This window comes from Ictidomys tridecemlineatus, chromosome 7 (assembly GCF_052094955.1).
Source record: "Ictidomys tridecemlineatus isolate mIctTri1 chromosome 7, mIctTri1.hap1, whole genome shotgun sequence".
Taxonomy (NCBI): domain Eukaryota; kingdom Metazoa; phylum Chordata; class Mammalia; order Rodentia; family Sciuridae; genus Ictidomys; species Ictidomys tridecemlineatus.
The window spans coordinates 65,272,840-65,300,046 of NC_135483.1; the positions used below are offsets into that span (position 1 = coordinate 65,272,840).

Below are 27,207 nucleotides of genomic sequence, written 5' to 3' on the forward strand. Positions count from 1 at the left end.
TACTTCCTCAAACCTGCAGGATACACCTTAAACCTGGATCCACCCTGGTCCTTGAGCAGGGTCACCTTTCTCAAAGACACATGCAATGTCATAGCAAATTTCCATTTAACATGGGGTACGCTGGCAAGGAAATTTCGATGCGTCATTCCTACTTGGCAATGGCCCTCAGCAAATCATTACCATAGAAACTCATGTACATGAGCAAAAGCTAGAAAGAGTTGAAAGGGGAAGAGAATTTGGGGAGCAAAGCTGAGGGAATTACATGAACTGCATCAAAAATACACCCTACTGTCATTAATACTAAAAAACAACAAATTAAAATTTAAAAAAAGAATGACAAGGAAGAAAAACTGTGTAAAGGCAATCAGAAGGTGCAGGAGAAGGTCTATAGGAGATCTAATTGAAATTTTAGGGGATACAATACATAAAAGGAGAGTAGAAATACTTGGGCGAGAATTTCTTGGAATTGATGTAAATGTGAGTCCTAATTCTCAAAAAAGTTCACTACATTCCAAGCTGAATGAATATAAGGAGATTCAAATCTTGCCACATCAGAGTGGTGCTTAAGAACAATATGAATAAATAGGTGAAACTTGTAATTCATTGTTTTAATGAAAGGAAATATATTTTATATATAATAATTATTAGAGAAGACTAATTAAAAGAAATCATAAAACAGGGGATTACATCTGTAATGTGAGAATAACAATGAATATAACTATAGAGCTAGTAACTATATTTTCAGGAGAAAGGCACAATTAAGAAAATTTCAGACATAAAATAACTGAGATAGTTGCCTAGCTATATTAATATACTACAGCTATTATAACAAAATCACATGGTGGGTGGTTTAAAACACCAAAAAATTTGTTGCCTCATAGTTTTGGAGGACGGAATTCCAAAATTAAGGTACTAACAAAATTACACTCCCTGTCAAACCTGTGGGGAAAAATACTTCCTGGATACTCCTAGCTTCTGATTATCTCCAGCAATCCCCACCATCCCTTGGCTTGTAGCAGCAGAAATTTCAACTCTAACTCCATCATAGCATGATTTTCTCCCCTTGTGTTTCTGTGTCTCCTCTTCTTATGACACCAGTCATACTGGATTGTATCTATTCTATGGCATATGCTCTTATCTCACTTGATTATATTTGCAATAACTCTATTTACAAATAAGACAATATTCTGTGATACTAGTGGTTAGGACTTCACATTTTTGGGGTGGATGAGGGTAGAGGGCAAAACTCAACTTATAACATTGACAAATTTCTCCTAATTGATGTAATTTATGAAAAATAAAATGATGAAAGGATATATTAGATGCAAGAGGAAATAAGGGGTAAGTAAGAAAAAGGATATCAACAGAAATAATAATAATATATAACTGAAACCCTAGGTATCAATGGCATATGAGTAAGGAAATGAATAATTGAAATTCAAGCATTATAAAACTCCAATATTATTTGGGAGGAAAGAAAAACATCAATAACCTTAGATTTTGTTGAGATAAATGCTCATGTTGAAATTTTGATGATAGTTATATAAAAATTTAAAAAGATTACATAGTTCCCAAAACAGTAGTGAGCAAAAAAATGTAATGGAGAGAAAAAAACATAAACACCATAATTCAAAAGCAGCAAGGAAGGGAAAAATAAAAATATAAAGATAATTAGAGAAATAATAAAAGAAAAGCATTAAATTAGAAGATAAAATGGATTCAAATTATTTATAAACACTATTGATATGCATGGTCTGAAAGCTCTAAGTCAGAGATGAAGATTGGTTTCTTGAAAATGTTAAAAGTAACATCAGTAAAAATAACCAGATTTTTGTTTGAGATATACCCAGAACAATTAAAAGAAAAATAATATTAAATATTAAAAGTAAAAGAATAAAAATATACACTGAATAATAGCTAAAGAAAAATATATTATGATCATACTAGCACTGCAGGAAGTAGACAAAGTGGATAACCATATACCAATGAAATATGTTGCCAGAAATAGCAATTCTAAACCTGCGTGTACCTAATAGTATTATTTTGAAAATGTAAAAAAGGTAAATGTGAATATAATTATAGAGGGAAGTTGACGTTGCATGATGAAAGACTTTAGAAATGTCTCTTTCAGGGATTAATAAAGAAAATTGTGTCTACTGACTTGAACACTACCATTAACAAGATTTAGCTAGAAGGCATGTACAAAACACAGCCTTATATATATTTGTATATAACATTAATTAAATCAAAGCAGAAGTTAATAAAATGGAAAATAAGGATATAATCTAGACAATTAATAAAGACAAAAGTTTGCTGTTTAAACAAAAACTTCCAAAAAGACTGATCTCATACACATACACACACACACATACACACACACACACACACACACACACAGAGAAATAATAGATAGCAACAATATCCAGAATATAAAAAGATCATAGGAACAGATGGTGAAGAGATTAAAAAGAATAAGAGGATATTAGGAATAACATGTGCCAATTGATTTGGAAATTGAGATGAAATGGGAATTTTCTTAGAAAGAGGAAAGTAAATTAAATGTTATCTGGAAGAAGTTAAACTATCTAAATAATACATACAATCAGTAATTGAAAATCTTTCCAAAAAGAAAATCATGTGTGTTTTACCAAATATGAGGAACAGATATAGTTAAAATCCTCAGTACACTCTTTCAGGGAAAAGACAAATAACAAATATATAAGACTGCCCGACTCCTTATTGAGGTTAATACAAATTTGTCACCAAAACTTGACAACAACAAAATGTAAGAAAGGAACATTATGGGCCATTTTTTACTAGTAAGCAATGATGTAAAAACCAAGTGGCAATATTATCACCATATTAAAACTATTTATAATATATAAGAAACACAGCATATCATGACCAAGGTGGATTTATTGTAGGAAGGCAAGACCAACTTAACATCAGAAAACCTCCATTATAAATTTATTTATTAATGAAATTTACTTCATTTCAGATTAAAGATCAAAAAAGGCAAAAAGCAGAAAACTTATGATATTCCCAACACATCTACTATGTAGTATAATATTTTGAGCCAGGTGTGGGAAAGCATGCCTGTAATCCCAGGAACTCAGGAGACAGGCAGGAAGATCTAAAGTTCAAGGCCAGCCTCAGCAAGAATTTAATGTGGTCTAACAACTAAATGACACCTTGTTTCAAAATAAAAAATCTTAAGGTTGGAGGTTGTAGCTCAGTGGTAGCGTAAATCCTAAGGACCAAATAAGAAAAAAAGAAAAGAAAACTATTTTGATAAATAGTAAATAGTTCAAGATAAAAAGAACTCTTAGCAACTAAAGGAAGTTCCCCATTCTAAGAAACTATCCATAAAACTTAGTAAAACAGAAGCCTGATATTATATATCAGACCCAACCTTGAAACAATAGAAGATATTAGCTTAAGTTTGGAACAAAGTAATAACATTCATTTTCCCACTGTGATTATGCATTGTCCCTCTTTCTAATAATAATTCCAATCAAAAATACATATAAGACTCAAGGTTTGCAAACTTGAAAGAATTCATAGATGTTAGCAAGAGATTTAAATATAAGATCAATAATATAAATCTGTTGGATCTCTATAAGATAACAAGAAACATAAGAAAATTCATTTTTGTGACACAATATCATCAAGAAAAATATACACTACCAATAAGTAAATCCAACAAAAGAAGTATAATAATTCATTCAGGAAATTAAATACTTTTTAAAAATGTATTACTTGTATAAATGAAAAAATACACAGCATTCATCATTTATAGGGATATTTAGTATTATAAAAATTTCAATTTTCTATATTTTATAGACTCAGCACAATTCCAATACAATTGGGACCGATTTTTTACATAGAACATGTCGAGCTGACTCTAAAATTTATGTGAAAAAACAGATTATCATAGAGATAGTTCTAAATAAAAAATAATAATATGATAATAGCAAATAGGTATGTAGTACTATGGGTAAGGTACTGTGTTGAAGGTTTTACACTTATTGAATTATTCAATCACCAAAAGTCCACAAAGTGGATTTTATTATTTTCTCATTCTGTCTTGCAGTTGACAAATTGGGACTCAGAGAAATTAAGTAACTTGCTCAAGTGACATTGTGACAGATATAAACCCTAATACAGTCATCCCTCAGTATCCATGGGGATTGGTTCTGGAAGGCCCTGAGAATATCCAAATTAGCAGATGCTCAAGTTCTGTATAAAGATGACATAACAACTGCATATAACTGATGCGTACCTTCCCATATAATTCCAATCATCTCTAGATTATTTATGATTCCTAATATGACATAAATGCGAAGGTAAATAGTTGAAGTGTAAATGGTTGAAATGTTGTATCGTCTGGAATAGTGACAAGAGAAAATGTCTGCATGTTCAGTACATTTTTTTTCCCCAAATCTTTTCAGTCTTCATTTGGTGGAATCCAATGAGGAATCCATGAAAACAGAGGGCTGATCCTATATAGTTTCAAGGTACATCTTCATGATACATTTCCTGAGTAGGAAAAACGGAGAGCCATCCCTGCCGAAATTAAGACTCATTATAGTAATTGTGACATTAAGATGTTGGTGCAGGGATAGATAAAAGGGTCAGCATGTTAGAGAAAATAACCCACATACATCTTGCACAAGACTGATGCATGAGTTTGTGCCGCAAATCATGGGGAGGAAATGAAGACTAATTTTTTTTAATCACAATTACAAAATTTGTTACCTACATGAAATTTATTTTGAAAATATTGAAATAAATCCCTACCTCACATCAATCATCAATCGCTAATTCCAATAGAAGAGAGACATGCTGAAAGGATAATCTTTGAAATGTATATATACCAGAGAATATAATTTTTTTCTTTATTTCTGTATATTAACAATATATGAAAGGACAAAATATAACAGAAAAGGTTGTCATATTTTGATTACATTAAAAGTTAGATATTTGGGCTGGGGATGTGGCTCAAGCGGTAGCGCGCTCGCCTGGCATGCGTGCGGCCCGGGTTCGATCCTCCAGCACCACATACAAACAAAGATGTTGTGTCCGCCGAGAACTAAAAAATAAATAAATATTTAAAAAAAAAAAAGTTAGATATTTGAGGTTCATCAAAATACTAGAGCGGGGAGAAAGCCACAAACTGGGAGAAATTTGCAACATATACAACCATCAAAAAAATTGATTTCATCCTATTGCATAAAACTGAAACCAGGTACCACATCAATCAGAACCCACACCAGAACCCCATGCACCTGTGCAGAGAGGAACCCGGCCTGCCCCCACAGAGAGGAAGATCATACTATGGTTCCCTATCCACCAATGTGTGGCTGCATCCAAACCACCTTCCTTTTGGGACATTGCAGCCACTGCCATTGCCCTTCCCATGTGGTCATCTCCACCATGGGACAATGGACAGGACCAGGAGGCAGCTGCCTGTTGCAGCACCACATGCCACAGTGTGCCATCACACAGCCCATCCTTCCAACCCCATCTCTGAAAGTGGTTGCCTCCAACTTGGGACACCTCTACCGCGACCTTGAGTTACCTCTGCTGCCATTTCTGCCACTTTTAGTTAGGACAGATTCCATCTGGGGACACCAACTGAGGCCTAGAAGCCCACCAGCAAGGTATCTACAGACTTCACTTTACTGCGGCCACCAACTAGGGATGTGGATGCTTCCATCCAGGGACAACAACCAGGACCTGGATCATTAAGGTCCCTGTGGGCCTGGTAGCACCCCCCCACACACTAGGTGTACTAACAATCACCATCCTGAAGCAGAGGTAACAGGGAGGCTTGCATCTCTCTTTTTTCTCCTGCTAACAGCCCACTTTTTTTTTGAATCACCTTTCACCTATCCTAAAATCTAATACCTCTAGAGTCTCACATTTTACCTCACAAACATCGCATCCTATTCCCGTTTCTCTCTCTGTCCACAACTAGAAACTGTAAACTCTTACGAAAACCTACTGGTTATATGGTAGAAGATAACTATGCACTTCTGTTTTTAGTGGCAAAACTATCAAGTGTCTAAATATAAGCTAATTGATTTATGGCTGCATATTAGTTGGATTTGGTGCTGTAAACATTGATTTCCCCTTTAAAGGTGAGGTATTCATAATCTGCAGGGACACTACAAGATTATAGTGTAGAGACTGTAATTCCTCAGATCTGCACTGCAAAAGAGGAAGTCACACAGACAACGTGAAAAACAAAGGGAGGAAAATGCCCCAAACAAACCAAGATACTACAATAATAGAATCCACTGACAGAGCAGTAAACGAAATGACAGAGAAAGAGTTTAGAAAGTACATAATTAAAATGATCCATGAATTAAAGAATGATCTAAGAGAGTAAATGCAGGCAAAAATTGATCACTCCAACAAAGAGATAAGAGAACAAATACAGGCAACTACTGATCACACCAACAAGGATATAAGAGAGCAAATGCAAGCAGCAAAAGACTACTTCAAGAAAGAGAGATTTTGAAAAGAAAAAAAGAAACCAGAAATCCTTGAAATGAAGGAAACAATGAACCAAATAAAAAACTTAATAGAAAGCATTACCAACAGACTAGATCACTTGGAAGATAGAATGTCAGATAATAAAGATCATTTGGAAGACAGAATGTCAGATAATCTGGAAAATAAAGTTGACCACACAGTGAAGATGGTAAGAAATTATGAACAGAACTTCCAAGAATTATGGGATAACATCAAAAGACCAAATCTAAGGAAAAAGAGGAAGGCACAATCTCTTCAATGAAATAATATCAGAAAACTTCCCAAACATGAAGAATTAACTGGAAAATAAAATACAAGAGTCCTACAGGACACCAAATATACAAAATTAAAACAGATCTACAACAAGGCACATTACAATGAAAATGACTAGCATATAGTATAAGGATTAAAATTTTAAAGGCTGCATGAGAGACAAATGAGATTGTATATGGGGGACACCAATTCAAATCTCAACAGATAGTTCAAGCCAGGAGATCCTGGAACAACATATACCAAGTTCTGAAAGAAAATAGATGCCAACCAAGAATCTTATATCCATCAAAATTAAGCTTCAGAGTTGATGACAAAATAAAACCCTTCCATGATAAACAAAAGTTAAAAGAATTTACTGTGGGAAAGCCTGAACTACAAAACATTGTTGACAAAATATTCCATGAAGAAGAAATGAAAAATAACAATGAACATCTGCTAATGGAGGAAATGCACTAAAGGAAAGGCCAATCAAAGGAGAAACCAAGCCAAGTTAAAAACCAAATATAAATCAAAATGACCAGGAATACAAAATATATTTTCAATAATAAAACTGAATGTGAATGACCTAAACTCATCAACTAAAAGACATATACTGGCAGACTGCATTTAAAAAAAAAAAGACCCAATAATATGCTGCCTTCAATAGGCTTATCTCACAGGAAAGACATCCAAAAACTGAAGGTGAAAAGATTGGAAAAAATCATATTACCTCACATGGACTGCGTAAACAAGCAGGGGTTTCCATCCTTATATCAGACAAAGTGTACTTCAAACCAAAGTTAGTAAAAAAGGGATAAAGAAGTACATTTAATACTACTCAAGGGAATCATATATCAAGGAGATAACAACCTGAAATATCAATGCCCAAACAATGGGGCATCTATGTATATCAAACAAACCCTTCTCAAATTCAAGAAACAAATAGACCACATCACAATAGATAGGTCTTCCAAACAAAAAATAAAAAAGAAGCCATAGAACTCAATAACACAATCAATAATTTAGATTTAACAGACATATATAGAATATTCCATGCATCAACAAGTAAATACACTTTTTTCTCAGCAGCCCAAGAATCCTTCTCCAAAATAGACCATATGTAAGGCCACAAAGCAAGTCTTAGCAAATATGAAAAAATAGAGATAGTACCCGGCATTCTATCTAGCCATATGGAATGAAATTAGATATCAATGATAAAATTAAAAATATAAGCTATTTCAACACCTGGATATTAAATAGTGTACTACTGAATGATTCATGTATAATGAAGACATCATGGAGGAGATTTTTAAAAAGCTTAGAATGAGAACTCCGATACAGTATATCAAAATCTACGGGACACTATGAAGGCAGTGCTAAGAGGAAAGTTCATTCCATTAAGCTTATTCATTAAAAGAAGAAAATGTCAACAAATTATTCATTAAAAAAAGAAAATGTCAACAAATAATCGACCTGACATTACATCTGAAGCCCTAGAAAAAGAAGAACAAATCACCACCAAGTAGAAGATGGGAAATAATTAAATCAGGGCAGAAATCAATGAAATTGAAACAAAACAATTGAAACAATTGACAAAACAAAAAGCTTGTTCTTTGAAAAAAATAAATAAAATTTGCAAACCCTTAGCCACCCTAACAAAAAGAAGATTCAAATTACTAAAATTCATGATGAAAAGGAAATATCATGAAAGAAAAGGAAATACTATTGAAACACAGAAGACAATTAGAAACTAATCTGAAAATTTATACTCCAGTGAAACAGAAAACCTCTAAGATACCTACAAATTTCTAGAGGCATATGATCTACCCAAACTGAACCAGGAGGACATCCACAACTTTAAAACATCAGTTTGTCATTAAACCAATGGGTGTGGGGGGAGTGCAACCTAAACAAAACAAAAAAAAGAAAAAGAAGAAGAAGATGTGCTACTAACCATAAAAAGCCCAGGACCAGAAGGATTCTCAGCCAAGTACTATAAGACCTACAAATTAATACCAATACTCCTCAAATTAGTCCATAAAATAGAAAAGGAGGGAACCCTTCCAAACTCATTCTCTGAGGCTAGCATCATACTGATACCAAAACCAGACAGAGACACCAAGGAAAGAAAATTTCAGACCAATATCCATGATGAACAGAGATAGAAAAATTCTCACTAAAATTCTGGCAATTCACATATAAAAACATATTTTAAAAATTGTGTTCCAAGATCAAGTGGGGTTCATTCTAGGGATGCAAGGTTGGTTCAACATATGGAAATCAATACATGTATTCATCACATCAATAGACACAAATATGAGAATCATATGATTATATCAATTGATGTAGCAAAAGCATTTGATAAAATATAGCATGCTTTCATGTTCAAAACACTAGAAAACTAGGGTAGTAGGAATATACCTCAATATTGTAAAAGCTATCTATATTAAATTCAACACCAACATCATTCTAAATGGAGAAAAGTTGGAAGCATTCTCTGTAAAAACTGAGACCAGACAGGGATGCCCTCTTTCACCACTTCTATTCAACACAGTCCTTAAACCTCTAGCCAGAGCAATTAGATAGACAGTAGAAATTAAAGGGATATTATTAGGAAAAAAAGATCTCAAAATATTATTATTTGACAATGACATGATTCTACATTTATAGGATCCAAAAAAATTCCACCAGAAAACTTCTAGAATTAATAAATGAATTCAGCAAAGTAGCAGGATATAAAATCAAGACCTGTAAATCAAATTCATTTCTATACATCAGTGATAAATCCTCTGAAAGGAAATTAGGAAAACTACCCCATTTATAATAGCCTCAAAAAAATTGGGGAATTAACAAAACAGGTTAAAGACCTCTACAATGAAAATTACAGAACACTAAATAAAGAAATTGAAGAAAACCTTAGAATGTGGAAAGATCTCCCACGCTCTTGGATAGGCAAAATTAATATTGTCAAAATGGACATACTACTCAAAGTGCTATATAAATTCAATGTGATCCCAATTAAAACCCCAGTGTCACTCCTTATAAAAATAGAAAAAGCAATCATAAAATTCATTTGGAAAAATTAGAGACCCAGAATAGCTAAAGTAATTTTTAGCAAGAAGAGTGAAACAGTAGGCATCACAGTAACAGACCTTACACTATAATACAAAGCTATAGTAACAAAACCAGCATGGTATTGACACTAAAATAGACATGTAGACTAATAGTACAAAATAGTAGTCACAGAGACAAATCCACATAAATACAGTTCTCTCATATCAGACAATGGTGCACAAAAAACACATTGGAGAAAAGATAGCCTCTTCAACAAATGGTGCTGGGAAAACTGGAAATCCATATGCAGCAAAATGACACTAAATCCCTATCTCTCACCCTGCACAAAACTCAACTCAAAATAGATCAAGGGCCCAGGATTTAGACCAGAGACTCTATGTCTAATAGAAGAAAAAGTAGGCCCTAATCTTCATCATGTTGGATTAAGTCCTACTTCCTTAACAAGACTCCTAAAGTGCAGGAAATAAAATCAAGAATCAATAAATGGGATTGATTCAAACTAAAAAGCTTCTTTTCAGCAAAACAAACAAACAATGAGGTGAAGAGAGAGCCTACATTTTGGGAGCAAATTTTTGCCACACACACATCAGAGAAAGCACTAATCTCCAGGATATAATAAAGAAGTCAAAAAACTTAACACCAAAAAAAACAAACTACCCAATCAATAAATGAGCTAAGGAGCTGAACAGACACTTCTCAGAAGAAGGTATACAATTCATCAACAAATATATGAAAAAATGTTGAACTTCTCTAGTAATTAAAGAAATGCAAATCAAAACTACTCTAATATTTCATCTCACTCCAGTCAGTATGGCAATTATCAAAAATACAAGTAATAATAACCGTTGTCAAGGATGTGAAGACAAAGGTACACTCATGTATTTCTGATCAGACTGCAAATTGGTACAGCCAATCTGGACAGCAGTATGAAGTGTCCCTAGAAAACTTGAAAATCAAACCACCATTTGACTCAGCTATTCTGCTCCTCAGTTTATACCCAAAGGATTTAAAATCAGCATACTATAGTGACACAGCCACATCAATGTTCATAGCAGCTCAATTTACAATAGCTAAACTGTGGAACAAACCTAGATGCTCTTCAACAGATGAATGGATAAAGAAACTGTGATACATAACACCCAATGGAATATTACTCGGCATTAAAAGAGAATAAAATTATGGCATATGAAGGTAAATGGTTGGACTTAGAGAATATCATGCTAAGCGAAGTAAGCCAATCCACAAAAAACAAAAAAGGCTGAATGTTCTCTCTGATAAGTGGAGGCTGATTCATAATCCAGTTGGGCATAGGAAGAATAGAGGAACTTTGGGCAAAGGGGAAAGAGGGGAGAGAAGAGGGCATGGGGGCAGGAAACATGATGGAATGAGGCAGACATTATTACCCTAGGTATATGTATGATTGAACGTATGGTGTGACTACAACCAGAGCAATGAGAAGTTGTGCTCCGTTTGTGCACAATGAATCAAAATGTATTCTGCTGTCATATGTAACTGATTAACATAAACAAATAAATAAATGTAATAGAGAAAAAGAAAAACAAGTCCTGAAAGAGAAGTTAAAAAAAAATCTGAAATCATTTTGACAAAGACTCTTAATTTCTACCTCTATCATTTATGTCTGAAGCACACACTTAAAGTCAATCCAAGTTCACAGAAAATTAATATCCTCCCAAATGACAAAAATTCTAATTTCACTGTTACAAGTTTATGATTCAAAGCTAATTGTGCTAGGATGCTTAAAAGTCTGAATTTAAAGCAGAAATTAAGGGGTGTCTTAAGGCATGCAATCTTATTGTAGTATTGTCATACTTAGCATATGGAACCCTGTTATAATGGTGGAAACAAGAAATCCTAAGTATCAGCTGTCCGATAACATTTCATTTGTTTTCCCCATTGTTATGTCCCCCTTCTATTATTTACAAAGCTTGATTCAGGATAAATTAAGTATAAGATAAAGGAAAAAGTAAATGTTGGATAAAATTACATCAATGAAAATAGTCCAGATATATGAGCATTTCCAATGCTTCCCTATTCTTGGAAACCATGTTATCAGTGTGGCTGATGTGACTGGCATTTTCAAGGTTCTTCTGGACCCCGTCATGGTGATCAACAAACAAACTTGATGTATGAAAATCATATTTAGTGTTTATATGAATGTTACCTATACAAATTGAGCACCCTTTCTTTCCCATACATTCTCTCCCTGAATGTGGTGGAAAGACTAGAAGTGGAGGAAAGAGAGTGAAAATTAGTTCCTGTTAGGTTACTCTTGAGCATGCTTTCTAGTAGCCTGTGATGGGCAGGATTACTTACTCACTTGGAGAAGGTGATTTGATTCTGTTCCCTTAAGATTTTTGGACTTGGATTTCTGTATCTACCTTTAGTTTATGCAGTAGGGTCCCCCCTGCTTGGAAATTCTTCTCTGGTGATAAGGAATTCCAGGTCAGCACTGTGTGGATGAAGCTCAGATCTAGTCCTGCATGGGTCTTGATCTCCTGAAGAACTTACCTCCAAATTTTCTGAGTCCCTCTTTCTGTAGCTGGTTGTGGGCAGAGCAAAAGTGCTTTCTCAGTATGGTGTACAGAGCCCTGTAATAGACATACCTGTCATATGGATACATTTATTTTCTTCCAGAACACTCTGACCTCTACTTGCATTTGGGTAGGGTATATGTCATCTTGAGCCCCTGGACTCATGTCTATGGGGTCATGCCATTGCCCAGCTCTGCAATAAAATTTACAAATCTTAACCCACCAAAATGGGGCTGAAACACCAACATTGAGTGACTCATACCCACAAGGGTTCAGGGCTCCTGGCTACTTAAGGTGCCTGGCCAGATCTTGGGTTGTATCAGGTTATGGCTCATGCTCACAACCACTCACATTGCCATCAGGCACCAACTCCTAGAAAAAGCACCAGAGAATCACCATCTTTATCCTGTAAGCTGTGCTACTAGTATTCAGCACAGTGATCCACCCCTTTCCAGGCTCTGCACATTGTGTTAGGACATCTTTTCATAACCAAATTGTGGTAACATTGTGCTCTCCCCCAGCTGGACAGAAATGAACACTCCTTGAGAAAGCACTGCCCTTCTTGCTGGACCACGGGCACCTCACCTATTTTCCATGTTGGTGGTGGTGTGCTACCATTTATGGAATTTTGTAACAGCAACCTAAAAAGTCCAAGGGTTGAAAGAGTGCATGGCTGAAAGATGAGGTTTTCTAAACTTACGTTATAAAATTTTGACTGGTAAACTTTAAATGATGCCAGGCACGGTGGCATACGCCTGTCATCCCAGTGGCTCAGGAGGCTGAGGCAGGAGAATTGTGAGTTCAAAGCTAGCCTTAGCAATGGCAAGGTGCTAAGCAACTCAGTGAGACCCGGTCTCTAAAACAAATACAAAATAATGCTAGGGATGTGGCTCATTGGTCTAGTGCTCCTGAGTTCAATCCCTGGTACCGGTTCTCCCCAAAACACTTCAAATAATGAGTTAAAACTCCATTCATATTTCCCTGAATGTAGTCATTTTCAAGGTAGGGAAGTCTCAGCATTTGAGTGAGTGAGTCATTGTAAGCTTCCATTTAAGATTAGGGAACTTCAGAGGCAAGAAGATCCACATTGTTTCAACAATAAGTGCTGAAGAAAATAGCTTTTATCTATCTATCTATCTATCTATCTATCTATCTATCTATCTATCTATCTATCTATTTTTGCAATGTTTATACTAGGGATTGAATCCAGAGGCCCTCTGGCATGATGCCACACTCCTGGTTCTTTTTATTTTATTTGGAGGTGGGGTCTCACCAAATTGCTGACATTGGCCTTAAACCTCCAGCCTCTGCTTCACTGCAATTATAAAGGTGCACCACAGGGCCTGGTAAAACATCGTTTTTAAAGATTACTTTTCCTACCTTTTTCTGTAGGTAGAGAATATGAAATTATCCAGCAATGGTGTCTATTACAGTAAAGAACATTGGAATGAAGCTGCCTGGATACCTGAAGTATTCATCATGAACCCTGCTAATCAAATGGAACAGTTGAGTTCAGCTCCATCCCAGAACAATCAAGCAAACACGACCTAAGTCCTACTTCTCCACCAATTACTATCTTCCTTATAAACTATCATTTCTCTCACAGACCTATGACTTGCCTAATACATATTTTCTATTCAGATTCCTTACATAAACGAGGCCCTCAGATTCTACACATTCTGAGGTAACCATGATATCTAGATTCACTTATATCTTCCAAACTCTATTAAATAAATTCCTCATCATTTGAGTCACTAAGTCACATCATTCAGGTGGAGTTAGAAAATTATTACCTTCATATTTGAAAATAAAGAATATTGAATTACTTGTCCAAAGTCACAGTAGCCCCTCTAACAACAAAACCACTGTCAATAGGCTAATATGTTTCTTCTATTTTAACATAGTAAAATGATATGAAAGTCACCCCTTAGCTGAGGCAAAAATAACAAAAAAGACAAAGTATATTTTAGTAAAATTAAACTTCTACTGGTGTTATGTGTAATATTTATTGACTGGCAACTACAATCCACAACTTGGAGCATACAGTCCCAAATATTAATGTAGTTAGAAGGTAGAGCTGATGTGTGAGAGGATCTGGGGGACAACTCTGAGGCATAGTGGAGTTGAAAGTGAACTGACTCCTCTTTCTCCTTCCATGTGCTGTATAAGATGGAGAAGCATCTCTATATCACTAAGAGCTACCACTTCAAGTATTGAAAAAAAACATGTCCTACATACAATGGTTGATAGCTTTTTTATGGAAACCTCTTACACCCTTTAAGATAATTTACTAGAATCAAGTTATATTCAGAAATCTCAGCTAAAAATAGGGGTAATGTGGTACAAATTCCAGAGACCTGGGGTAAATCTGAATTTGAATTCTGTCGTCATCCACTTAGTAGCTGTGTGACTTAGGATATGTTATTTAACCTTTCTGATATCCAAATACTCAACTGTAAATGTGAATTAATGATGTTTACTTCCCAAGACAAATAATGTACCAAAGCACCCAGCAAAAGCAAAAAATGCAATGAAAGGTAATTATTACTGCTATCTCACTATAAGCTCTTCACTGATGCTGGTCATCACAATAGATAATTATATTTAGTGTTGGTAAATTTAGACAAAAAGGAACAATGGATATTTGGAAGAGCATTTGGTGAATACTCCATTGCTCTCATGTAACAATAATGGCTGGAAAAGTTCACACACTTGCAAAGAGGATAAATTAACTGAGTGGACTGGAGAATGCAAATGAGAAAAAAAATAGAGTAGATTGGATGCAATCTAAGGCTGAAAAAAATTCAACCATCTCTGCATAATGTTACAAACTATCCTTGGATTCTCACAGTCAAATTTGAGGGAGAAGAAAGTAGTCAAAACAGGTGTTAGATTAAATTGGCTGGTAAATTTAAAGAAACTGATTAATTCATCCAAATCACATGAATAAGCAGGCAGCCACAAGTACATATGTGGAAAATCTTCTTATACTATTCTCCTTTTTCCCCCTCACTAAAATCAATTCTCCTTTGCATTTCAGGCTTTTAAAATTTCTTTAAAGCAGAAGCAACAACCCTGCCTCGCATCTTCTGGTAACTCCAGGATGCCATCCTATGTCATGTGAAGGAGAACTAATAACACATTCCAGCCCTAATATCTCTGTTATAACAGTGTTGACTAATGCTAGAAAGTTTATAAATGATGCTGATACTATTTGGAGAGCAAGTAAATTGCTCCCTGGTAATATTGCACATATTAGAATCCCCGTGGGTTTATTAGACATAATGACTCAATACCTTTTCTTGAAATATAAATGTCTTAACCTTTAATGTTTTTAATAACTTACCTGGAAAATATTCTGAACTCTCCACCATGTTCACAGTTTCCTCCTCCTACTGCTGGTTCTCATTTAAGAATGTAAAATTTGGGGAAAATCCAGTGATTTTGAATATTTGTTGGTTACCCTAACATAGGTTTTATATGTTTTATTTGGGAGCCCACCTGTCTGAGTGGTCAAAAATCATAACAGGATTCCCACTTGTAGCCATGACTGAGTGACTGGAACCAGACCTGTCTTCCCACTGTGAACAATTTAAGAAACTGGACAGAATATACGGAACAACTGTTTTCAGACTATGATCCTAAAGGGATGAGAATTATAAAATTTGGACTACAAGCTTTCTACCTTTAGGCCCTTTCAAGATTATGGCACTGGGAGGGAGACCTCAAACAGAGCCAAGTGGAAGAGAAAAAGATTGAAGTGCATGGAGACAGAGAGGGCCAGACATTGTGGATCAGAGTCTGGAAAAAATGGAGTGACCTAGAGTCAAGGCTCCAGACACCAGCACTGATGTCCCCTCAAGTCTTTGGCTGAATATGAAGTGGTCTATGCATGCATGAGTCTCCAGGATGCCAAGATAGGAACCACGAGCGAGAAAATATACTTTGAAAATAGAAATTATAAAACTATTATTGCATGGAAAAAAAAGAATAATATCTTTGCTTGGGTTAGCCAGATTTCTTAAAGAAGACAGTGACAGTACTAAACGTAAAGAAAAAAAAAATTATTTGTCAGGCTTCTAAACATTAAACTCATCTCTTCAAAAATATATTTTTAAGAAAATAAAATGGCATGTCAGAGACAGGAAGAAATTGATAGCAGCATATACACTGAGAACAAAATTATATCCAAGTATCTATGGATACAAGTTGAAGAAGTCTTATAATTCAATGGTAAGAAATAAACAACTTAATTTTTTAAATGTACAAACAATTTGAACAATTACTTTATCTAAAATATATAGTGGCACATACCTATAATCCCAGAAGGTTGAAGTCTGAGATAGGATAATCACAAGTTCAAGGTCAGTCTCAGCAACACTGTGAAATCCTATGGAACTTAGTGAGACTCTGTCTCAAAATAAAAAATTAAAAGGCTTGGAGCTGTAGCTCAGTGGTAAATTCCTCGTAGTGGTTAAATCCCCAGAACCAAGTCTAAAAAAAAGTAAACAGATGGCCAGTAAATATATAACATGATGCTAAATATCATTAGTCATCAGCATTCATTAGAAAAGTGTACATTAAAACCTCAATGACTTACCATGAAACACATTAGAAAGGCTAAAATTTAAAATACTAACAGTAACAAGGACTGGCAAGAATGAGAGGCAACCAGAATTCTCATATGCTATAGATGGGAATGTAAAATGAAAACATCTACTTTGGAAATAAGATGGACAATTTCTTAGAAAGTTAAACATACATTCATCATATGATCCATTAATATTACTCCTCGGTATATAAAAGAAATTTAAAAATGTATCCACATGCAAACTTGTATACAGATATGCATTGCATTGTATTTATGGTTACTGAAAATCAAAACACAAATGTCCACAAACAAAAGAGAATGAACTGTTGATACAGGCAACAACATAAATGAGCCTCAAAAGCATTGGGTTCAACTATGAAGTCAGAAGTAAAAAGAGTGCATGTTTTATGATTCCATTTACATGATATTCTAGATCAGGCAAAACAATCTATAATGACAGTGTAGAAGAACAATGGTTGCTTGGGTGGACAGAAATGTGGTTGACTACAATCAACATGAATTTGAAGTGTTCTATATACCAATTATGGTGGCATTGACAGAGATGTACATATTTGTAAACATTATCGTATTTCTATTACTCTTAAACTCCATATTAAAATTGATTAAAAAGGTAACAAGGATTCATAAAATGTAACTATTTTATAAAACATAAGAATAATATTTTTAAAATATCTGAATTCAATATTGATCAATTTATTCATATTTGCTTACGTGTGTATATACATATATGTGTATATACATATATGTGTATAAATACATATTTGTGTGTATACACACACACACACACACTTACACACACACATATGTACCCTATTTAATGAAATGTAATGGGTTTCAGCATTTTTATATCAATGAAGCATGGGGTTTTTTTCCTGTGCTTCTGTTAAAACCCTTTATCCTGAACAAGTACCCCTTTCCTGTAGGGAAAACAATGTGGTTATCAACTTTACTGAATAATCACTCTGAATGAAACATTTTCTTTTAGATAATACTATTTAAATCATCTTGGATATTATATAGATTATTGGCAAAAGTAATTAAGGGCTAGAATAAAGGTAATTATAATTTATGATGGATGAACTGATAGGGATGAAGTAAGAATTGACCTGAACCCTCATCTAAAACTGGAACAAAATTAAAGAAAATTCTGAAATTTTAGTTGTGCTTTTAATTGATTTTCACACACCAATGCACTTCTAAGTACTCTGTTTTTACTGAGGACTGTATGCAGCAGATTCCTGAAAGAAAGATATTTTGGTACCAGTGATAAAGCGGGAATCTTCTAGAAGTCTTTCTCAAAATATATCTAACATGGTTCCTTTTCTAAGACCTATACATTCTTAAAGGAATTTATTTCCAAAAGAAATTTCTAAAACTGCTGTTCACATGAATTAAGGAGAAAAACAAATGTTTATATAATATTAGTTAAACCATAATGATGAATAATTTCCAAACATGATTTATTCAAACTGGTGAGTGCAGTCTGATTTGCATGGTACCATGATAATGGAAACTCATGTATACTAGAACTGTGTATTCACTTTACACAGTTCCATGGTAAGGGTGCAACAAAGATCCGATTCAGAATAAGTACAAATTTCAGAGAATGCCATACTATATCCCTGATGTATCTCTTTTATCCTTATGTATCATTAATGGAACATAGGTTGTTTTACTTAGAAATGGGTGTGGAATTCTGATATTAATATTTTGTTTTATTTTTGGTGAAAGGATTCACAAATCTATTTTAGAAATAAAAAATTCTTCAGGTCTTATAATGAAAACAAATGTCTCTTTCCTATTTGTTCCCACTCTCAAACCATAGAGGCAAGTATTTGCAACTGATATTATTTCTGTCTTCTGCTGTTTAGCTCCATAATTCTAAATGATATAGCATTATTTGTAATGATATAACATTATTTGTAAATATAATATTATTCCTTGATTTATCAAATATTGACCTGATTCCTTTTGGAACTGTTCTCTTTATTATTTGAGGTTAGCTGCTTTGTCTTTCTTTCTAGAATATTCCATTCATTCTTTCCTGGGTAGGATTTTTTTTCTTTTCTGGACAGAATACCCCTTTTCTGGGTTTGCTTTTTTATGTTTTTAGCTCATTAGGATTTGTAGTAAATATATTTTTAGATATCATCTATCTAAAATGCTTAACCTCTGTTCAGATAGTAGTTGGGTTGTGTCTGGAATGATATAAAACACAATTTTCTTTAAAAATTATGATGACATCACTCTACTTTCTTCTAACTTCCAGAACTGCAGTTAAAAAACTGTACTCATATTTTCTTTTAATTATTCATATAACCTATGCCCTCCATTCCTCAAGTTTAGAGAGATTTGTTTTCTTTTTCTTCTTATTTCTACAGCACTGAAAATTTATGTGCTATGCCTTGTCATGTGTATATGTATGTGTTTCATTTATTGCTGTGAACCTTTCCAAAGAAAAGTCATGTTTTAGAGTTCTGGGTATTTTAGTTGTGCTATCTCTGATGTTTTTCAGCCCTGCCTGTGCTTTGTTCCCTCTTATTAGTCAGAGGATGCATTCCCTGGAGTCATGTCTTAATTACCCCTGACATTTAGGTGTACTTCCTGGGATATTTCTTCAAATGCATCTAATAGTCCATTTATTGGCTTTTTTTAATTTCAGTTATCAGATTTCAAAAACTCTGTCTTGCTTTCTGTGTGTTCTTTAATGTTTTTCACACTTATATTTTTCTTTATATATTTTCATTTCTTTTTTTTTTTTGGAAAATTTTAACTGTAATTAGAAATTCTGTTTTTTCCACCAGTCTGAATTTCTGAAGGAGTTTCCTCCGATTACAAAGGATCATGGATATTTGCTCATACTTAACAGCATGATATGGTTTGTATTTCAAATTTTCCCCAAATGCTTTTATGTTAAAGGCTTTGTGGTCAGAGTAGTGCTGTTGGGATATAGTGGGACTTTTAGGAGGCGGAGCCTACTGGGAGACTGTTAGGCCTTTGGGGTCTGCCCTTGAAGGAGATGTGGAGCTCTAAGTTTTCCTCTGTCTCTCCTTTGCTTCTGGGTGAGGAGGTAAGTGATTTTGCTCCACCATACATTCCAGCCATGATGCACCAAACCTTTGAAACCATGAGCCAAAATAAACCTATAATCTCATCATCTCATTATTTCTTATAGTAAAGGAAAAATGATCAATGCAGAGTAAAATACCAAAATATGTGTGTGTGGCTTACCATATGTATATGCTGGCGTTTGAACCCAGGGCTTCATGTATGTGAATCACATGCCCAGCCCCTTATCAAATGATTAACCAGGAAGTAATAACCAGTTAGAGAGGCAGTCAGTGGTATACTGATAAAAATTTGTCTGGGGCTAGATAAGGAAAACTGGTGTTGTTTGGGAGATGCTGGTCAAAGGTTCAAAAATTTAGTTGGATAATAATATCAAAAGATCTATTGTACAACATAAAGACTATTGATAATAAGGATGTACTATAATGTTGAAAATTGCTTAGAAAGTAGATTGTAAGTGTTCTCATAACACCCAAAAAGGGTGTCTGAATCTGTTTGGTAATGCACATTAATTAGCTTTATTTAGCCATTACACGATGCATACGTGTTTCAAAACAACATGTTGCATATGATATACTAAAAATATTAACAAATGACGACTCTTCAGGGAGGATAAAACCCTGATTTGTATTGGATGCGTGATTTTCATTGTAAATACTTCCACAATGATTGGCTTCAAGCTACCATCTTGACTCCAAATGTTTCCCAAAATTCCTGAAAATTAAACAGTTATTTCTCACAAACCAGTAATAACTGATTGGTTCCCATAACCCTGTGAATGTTGTCATTTTTTGGTAGATCTCCCTTCATGATAAACTTCTATTGGCCCTCTTTAAAGATCCTCTGGAGAAATATTCAACAACATTGTACATTATGATAAGAGGTAGAAGTGATTATTCGTGACTAATCATATTCATAAGGTCTGAGAGAAATGGTGTTCCTAATGTAGAGTTTTGCTTTACCTCTCTGATTTTTCTACAGAGCTTTTGTCCTATAAAGAGTCTGGTATCTCAGATTTTGGTGACACTCTAGTTTAAATTTTTCATGGAATGATCTTTGGTCATGGAGGAAAGGGCGTACTGAATGAGAAGTCCTCTAGAATCTGTTTGCATTTAATATAGATAATTTAAACTGATTTGGTATTTAAGCATTTTATTTTTAATCTATAATATTTCAGCAATCACATCCTTATTTTCTGCCATATCTCACATTCTTAGGTGGGTTTCTTAGGTTCATTCTTGTAATTTGCCATGCTTCTATTAGAAAACACCTGATTTGACGTTATCCAGCAGTGTGAATTACTCAGTCTTTATTTATAGTCCAAAAATGTTTAGCATCTCTTTTCTCTCTTTTATCCCCCCAGCACACCTTTTGTACATTCGTATTTTTATTGTTTTTATAACTTTGATTTTTAAGAGGAGTTAGGGAGGAAATAAAAATGGATTCATGTATTCCTGCAACTCTAAGTAAAAGTCATGTTTCCAAATTTCATATTTGCATTATATAATTTTAGATGACTCATAAAATCTTCAAAACTGTAACATTTTAAAATAACTTCACTCTTGATTTTTTTTGTTTTAAAACACACAAGTAGAGTATATTGATTTTTAAAACTTCAAATGGACTGAATATAGATACATATAAAGTCATGGTACCCTTAAACCCATATTTCATGATTTTCAGGCTTAGCTTTACTCCGTATGGAAAAGCACATTTAATTTCACATTAAATTTCTATAAAATCCTCTTTGATATACTATACATGTACTTTATATATATGTATATATATACACTTTATAATATATATTACATATAATATACACATATATAATATATACATATTATACGTATATGTTATGTATCCTTTATATGTATTTTTATATATAAAAATTTATTTATATAATAACTTTATATTTATATATTTAATATATATGTATATATTATATGTACTTTATAATACTTAGGATTATATTACTTTATATAAAATATGTACTATATTTAAACATACTAAATACACTACTTCAGTGGCAGTATGTATATACATACATGTAGTCATAGTTGAATACTAGTTTTATCTCCACTTTATTAGATTTATAATAAATTTAGTTTCAGATTTTGCAAATATTTTAAGCAAAGCATAATATTCATAAAACTCACCTATTTAAGTAGAGAGCAAACTAATTTTTAACCAAAATGTAGATGTGCAACCATCATAATGATTCAGTTTTGTATTTCCATTACCTTATCTTTTTTATCCACTGCAATTAATAATAAACCCATCTCTAGCCCTAAAACTCATGATCTACTTTGTGATTTTAGAGATTTGATTTTATATAGACTAGATCATATAGTATGTAGTATTTCTGTCTGTAGCTTTCAATTAATAATACAGTTTCAATGTCAATCCTTGTCATAATGTCTATTGCTACCTTATTCCTTTTTTTGGCTGAATAATTTTCTATGGCAGGAATATCATATTCATTCAACAACAGATTCACATTTGGATTATGTCTAATTTTTTACTATTGTGATGTTCCTATGAACATTTTTATAAGTCTGTGTGGAAATATATTTTCATTTTTCTTAGGTAAAATGCTGGGTTATTTTATGATTAGTTGGACCATTTAAAAAATGGCCAAATTATTTTTCAAAGGGACTATACCATTTAGCATTCTCATAGCAAGAAGAGTTCTGAGACCACATACTCTTGCTCATATTTAGTATTATATAGTTTTACAATATCTATTGTTTCTTTTATTTCAATTTCATTGATTTGAGGCCTGATTTTAATTATTTCATCTCTTTTACTGCTTTGGTGTTGATTTGTTCTTCTTTTTCTAGGGCTTTGAGATGCAATGTCAGGTTTTTGTTTGTTGACTTTTTCTCCTTTAAATGAAAGAGCTTAATGCAATGAACTTTTCCCTTAGCACTGCTTTCATATTATCCCAGAGATTTTGATATGTTGTATTGGTCTTCTCATTTTCCTCTAAGAATTTTTTCTAATGTCTTCTGTTATCCATGCATCATTCAGTATCATGTTAGTTAGTCTCCAGATGTTGGAGTAGCTTTTATTTTTTTATTTTATCATTGTTTTCTAATTTCATTCCATTATGGTCAGATAGAATGCAGCATAGTAGCTCTAATTGTTTGTATTTTCAAAGACTTGCTTTGTGGCATAACATATGGTCCATTTTGGAGAAGGATCCATATGCTGCTGTGAAAAAAGTATATTTGCTCATTGATAGATGAAGTATTCAATATGTCTGTTAAGTCTAAATTATTGATCATATTATTGAGTTCTATAGTTTCTTTGTTTAGTTAGTTTGGGAAATCTGTACATTGGTGAGAGAAGTGTGTTAAAGTTACCCAGTATTATTGTGTTGTGATCTATTTGATTCTTCAAATTTAGAAGGATTTGTTTGATATATGTAGATGCTCCATTGTTTGGGGCATAACTATTTACATCTTGTTGATGTGTGATTCCCTTAAGCAGTATGAAATGTCTTTCTTTATCCCTTCTAATTTTGATTTGAAGTCCACTTTATTAATATATGTAATTTCTAAGAAATACATGTTTAATCTAAGATCACAAAATTTTCATCCATGTCCTCTAGAAATTTCATAGTCTAAGTTAGAACATATGATTTTTGTATATGGTATGAGGTTAGGGCCTAAGTGAATCTTTGATATGCACATGTTCTATTTCCTATGTACTTACAATTGAAGACTATCCCTTCCAAATAGAATCTTTCCTGGAAAACTTAGCTAAAAATCAGATGACTGTGAATATAAAGCTAATAATTTATAAGATAATAATTAAATATGTGCTTATGATCATTATTTATTTTTGGAAGTAAGATATTTTTAAAAGTACTTTAAACTTTGAAATTGTTGAGCTGTTTCTCTCTATTTGTAAAGAAACATTTCCAGCCTTGTTAAATTGTCATTAAAAGCATACTTTATATGATATCTACTTTGGGGAGCTTATTAGGGTTTTCCTGAGCAAAATTATGATGAAGTTATAATGTAATTAAATGAAAAGCTTTTTTTTAACTTAGGATATTATAGAATTGGGTCCATGTTCGTTAGATTCATATTATTAATTACTTACTTTAGATTCTCTGTTTTATGTGTGATGCAATTTATTTAACTTGCCTAAAACTAAGAACTGTGTATAAAAATCTGCCATATAATGATGTTTCTGCAATAGACTGAATGGTCTCTATTAAATAATGGTCTCCCCAATATTTTTAACCTGAATTCCAAACTCCCAGTAATGGTATTTGGAGGCAGAAACTTTGAGAGGTGTAGTCTTCATGAATGAGATCAATTTCCTTATAAGAGACCAAAGAATTAAAAAATGAGGACACAACATTAGGATGGCTGTTTACAAATTAGGAGGAATGTCCTCACCAAGAGCCCTACCTAGCCATCCCCAGGATATCAGACTTCCAACCTCCAGAACTGTGAGAAATAAATGTTAAGTCACCAAATTTATGATATTTTGATAAAGATGCAGATCTAAGACAATATCGTTGAGTTTTTTCCATTCATTTTTAAAAAGTTTGCCTTCATTTATTTAATGCCAAATGATTTGGCACACATAGATGTACGAAAGTTATAGTTCATTTGGAGTGAATATTTGAAAAATTTTAAAGTAATCCTATAGTCCCAGATCTGGCGTTTAATTTATTGAAGTACACAGATATTACCTCTGAGGTCTTCTTTTTAAAAACTGAATTAAATTATATAATGTGATCACATGTATTAGATATAAAATTACATATTTTTCATTTAAACTTTGTAATTTGCTTTTCTTGTAGATCTGTGCCTTATGCAGTTTTTTTCTGTTCTATTTCTCTAAACCTAATAGTGAGCCTTAGTTAAATGTTCATAGCTTTATTGAGATATAGTTCTAAAAATCATTTGTATACAACAATTTTCTCATAATATAATGTACAATTTGACAAATTTTCACATATGTATGTATATATCTGCTGAAATCACAATCATATCATGGAATGAACATATCTACTATCTCCAAAAGGTTTTCTATGACCTTTCTAGTCCTTCTTGCCTCTCACTGCTTCCTATTCCCGAGCAAGCAAAGACCTGCTTTCTGTAAAAAATGAATCCACACAATGTTTTCATTTTTTTCTGGCTTCTTTAGCTTAGAATAAATATTTTGAAAATAACAGATTTTGAAGCATTTGTAAGTAATTCCAATTTTAATGTGTACATTTGTTCCTGTTTTATTGGACATTTAGGATACTTTCAGGTTTTGCCTATTATATATAAAGCCAATATGAACATTCATATGTAGATGTTTGTGTATATATATGCTTTCATTTTTCTTACATAAACATCTAGAAATGGAATGGCTGGATCATATGATAGTTTTATATTTTATGTTAAGAAATACTTGGCCAAACTCTTTTCCACAATGGTTGTACAACTTTATATTCCCATCAGCATGTATGAGAGTTCCAGTTCCTCCATATTCTCATTAACACTTGGAATGGATATTTATTTTAACTTTAACCATCTGATAGGTATATGATGATATCTCTTTGTGTTGAATTTCCCTTATGATTAATTATGATCAGAAACTTTTCACGTGCCATTTCTTTGTTTTCGGTGAAATATCTATCCAGCAAACAGTATGGTTAATTCTAAATCAGTTGCTTATTTTCTTATCATTGACTTTTGAGACATTGTTTATATTCTGTTTGTAATTCCTCTTCAGATATTTCTTTATAAATATTTTCTCCCAGTCAGCTTGCTTGTGTATACATTTTCTTGATTACCCTTTAAAGAACAGAAGTTTATGTTTTTAAATTTTTATGAAGTTCAATTTATCAGATTATCATATAAAGGTTTGTGGTTTTGGTAACTTATCCAAGAAAAATTTTGCCTAACCAATGACCTTACAAAGAAAGGTCTTCTATTTTCTTCCACAACTTTTAAGTCTTTGATTTCTATATTTAGTCTTGTGATCCATTTTGCAGAGTGTTGTAAATAGTGCTACTATGTGGTATGGATCAAAGTTTTTTTTCTTTTTGTATGTGGAGATTCAAATGCTCTATAAATATTTGTTTAAAAGAACCATTCTCCACTAAATTAGCTTTGTACTTTAAAAAATCATTTGTATATTCATAAGTGGTTATATTTCTAGATTTTATTGTTTAATTTATCAATATGTATATTTTTTGTGCCAATACCACAGAGCAGCATTATCAAGTTTAAAGTCAGGTAATGTATGCCCTCCAACTGTCTTTGTTCCCCCTTTTAAAGTATTTTTGGTTATTTTTGGTGTTTACATTTCCATATAATTTTTGAATTAAACTTTTCTTTGTACAAAATAAATACTTCAGATATTTTTATTAAAATTACATTTAATTTGAAGATCAATTCAAGGAAAACTGACATTTTAACAACATTGGGTCTTTTGGTCAAAAATATGGTATACCCCTTCACTTATTTCAGTCTTTAAGTTCTCTCAGGAATGATTTTTAGATTTCAGTGTACAGATCTTGTAATGCTTTTGTTAGACTTACTCCTAAGAATTCATATAGTATTGATAGAATTGTAACTAAAATTTTAAATCTTTAATTTTCAAATTTTTTACATCAATTAAATAAAACATTTGATTTTTATGTATTGACTTTGTATCTTTCAATGTTGATAAATTCATTTATTAGTTCTGGTACCTTTCTTGTCAATTTCATTGGATTTTCTGAAGAGACAATGCTATCTATTAATAAAGGCAGTTTTAGATTTGCTTCAATTGAGACACATTTTTTTTTTCTTTTTCTTGACTTACTGCACAGGCTAGGAAACAGTGAGAGTTCTCATCTTTATATTGTTCATCTCTGAGGGAAATCAATCAGTCCTCCTATGCTAAGTATAAGCTTGGTTGTAGGGTTTTTATCCATTTGAGAAATTCCTCTCTATTCCTAATTTTCTGAGAGATTTTATCAGGAAAGAATGTTAAATTTTTCTGAATGATTTTTTTCCTGCCTTTATTGAGAGGGTAATATTCTTTTTTCGTTTTTAACATGTTGAATTATACTGATTGATTTTCAAATGTAAATCCAAATTTGCATTC

At 33.0% G+C, this 27,207-nt stretch overlaps 1 long non-coding RNA gene across 16 annotated transcripts in view; it reads right to left on the reverse strand.

The window, feature by feature from the left end:
• Window positions 1-27,207, reverse strand: part of LOC110597889 (uncharacterized) — a 437,292-nt gene that overhangs the window by 23,945 nt on the left and 386,140 nt on the right. For 13 of the 16 annotated variants that reach the window (XR_013423960.1, XR_013423959.1, XR_013423974.1 and 10 more), the window contains 2 exons: window positions 16,734-16,913; window positions 12,397-12,476 (listed from right to left, as the gene is read on the reverse strand). This is a non-coding gene — a long non-coding RNA (uncharacterized LOC110597889). Of the gene's footprint in view, window positions 1-4,884; window positions 5,093-12,396; window positions 12,477-13,799; window positions 13,906-16,733; window positions 16,914-27,207 lie in introns of those variants that run through there. The other 3 variants (XR_013423964.1, XR_013423963.1, XR_013423966.1) reach the window with 3 other exon arrangements.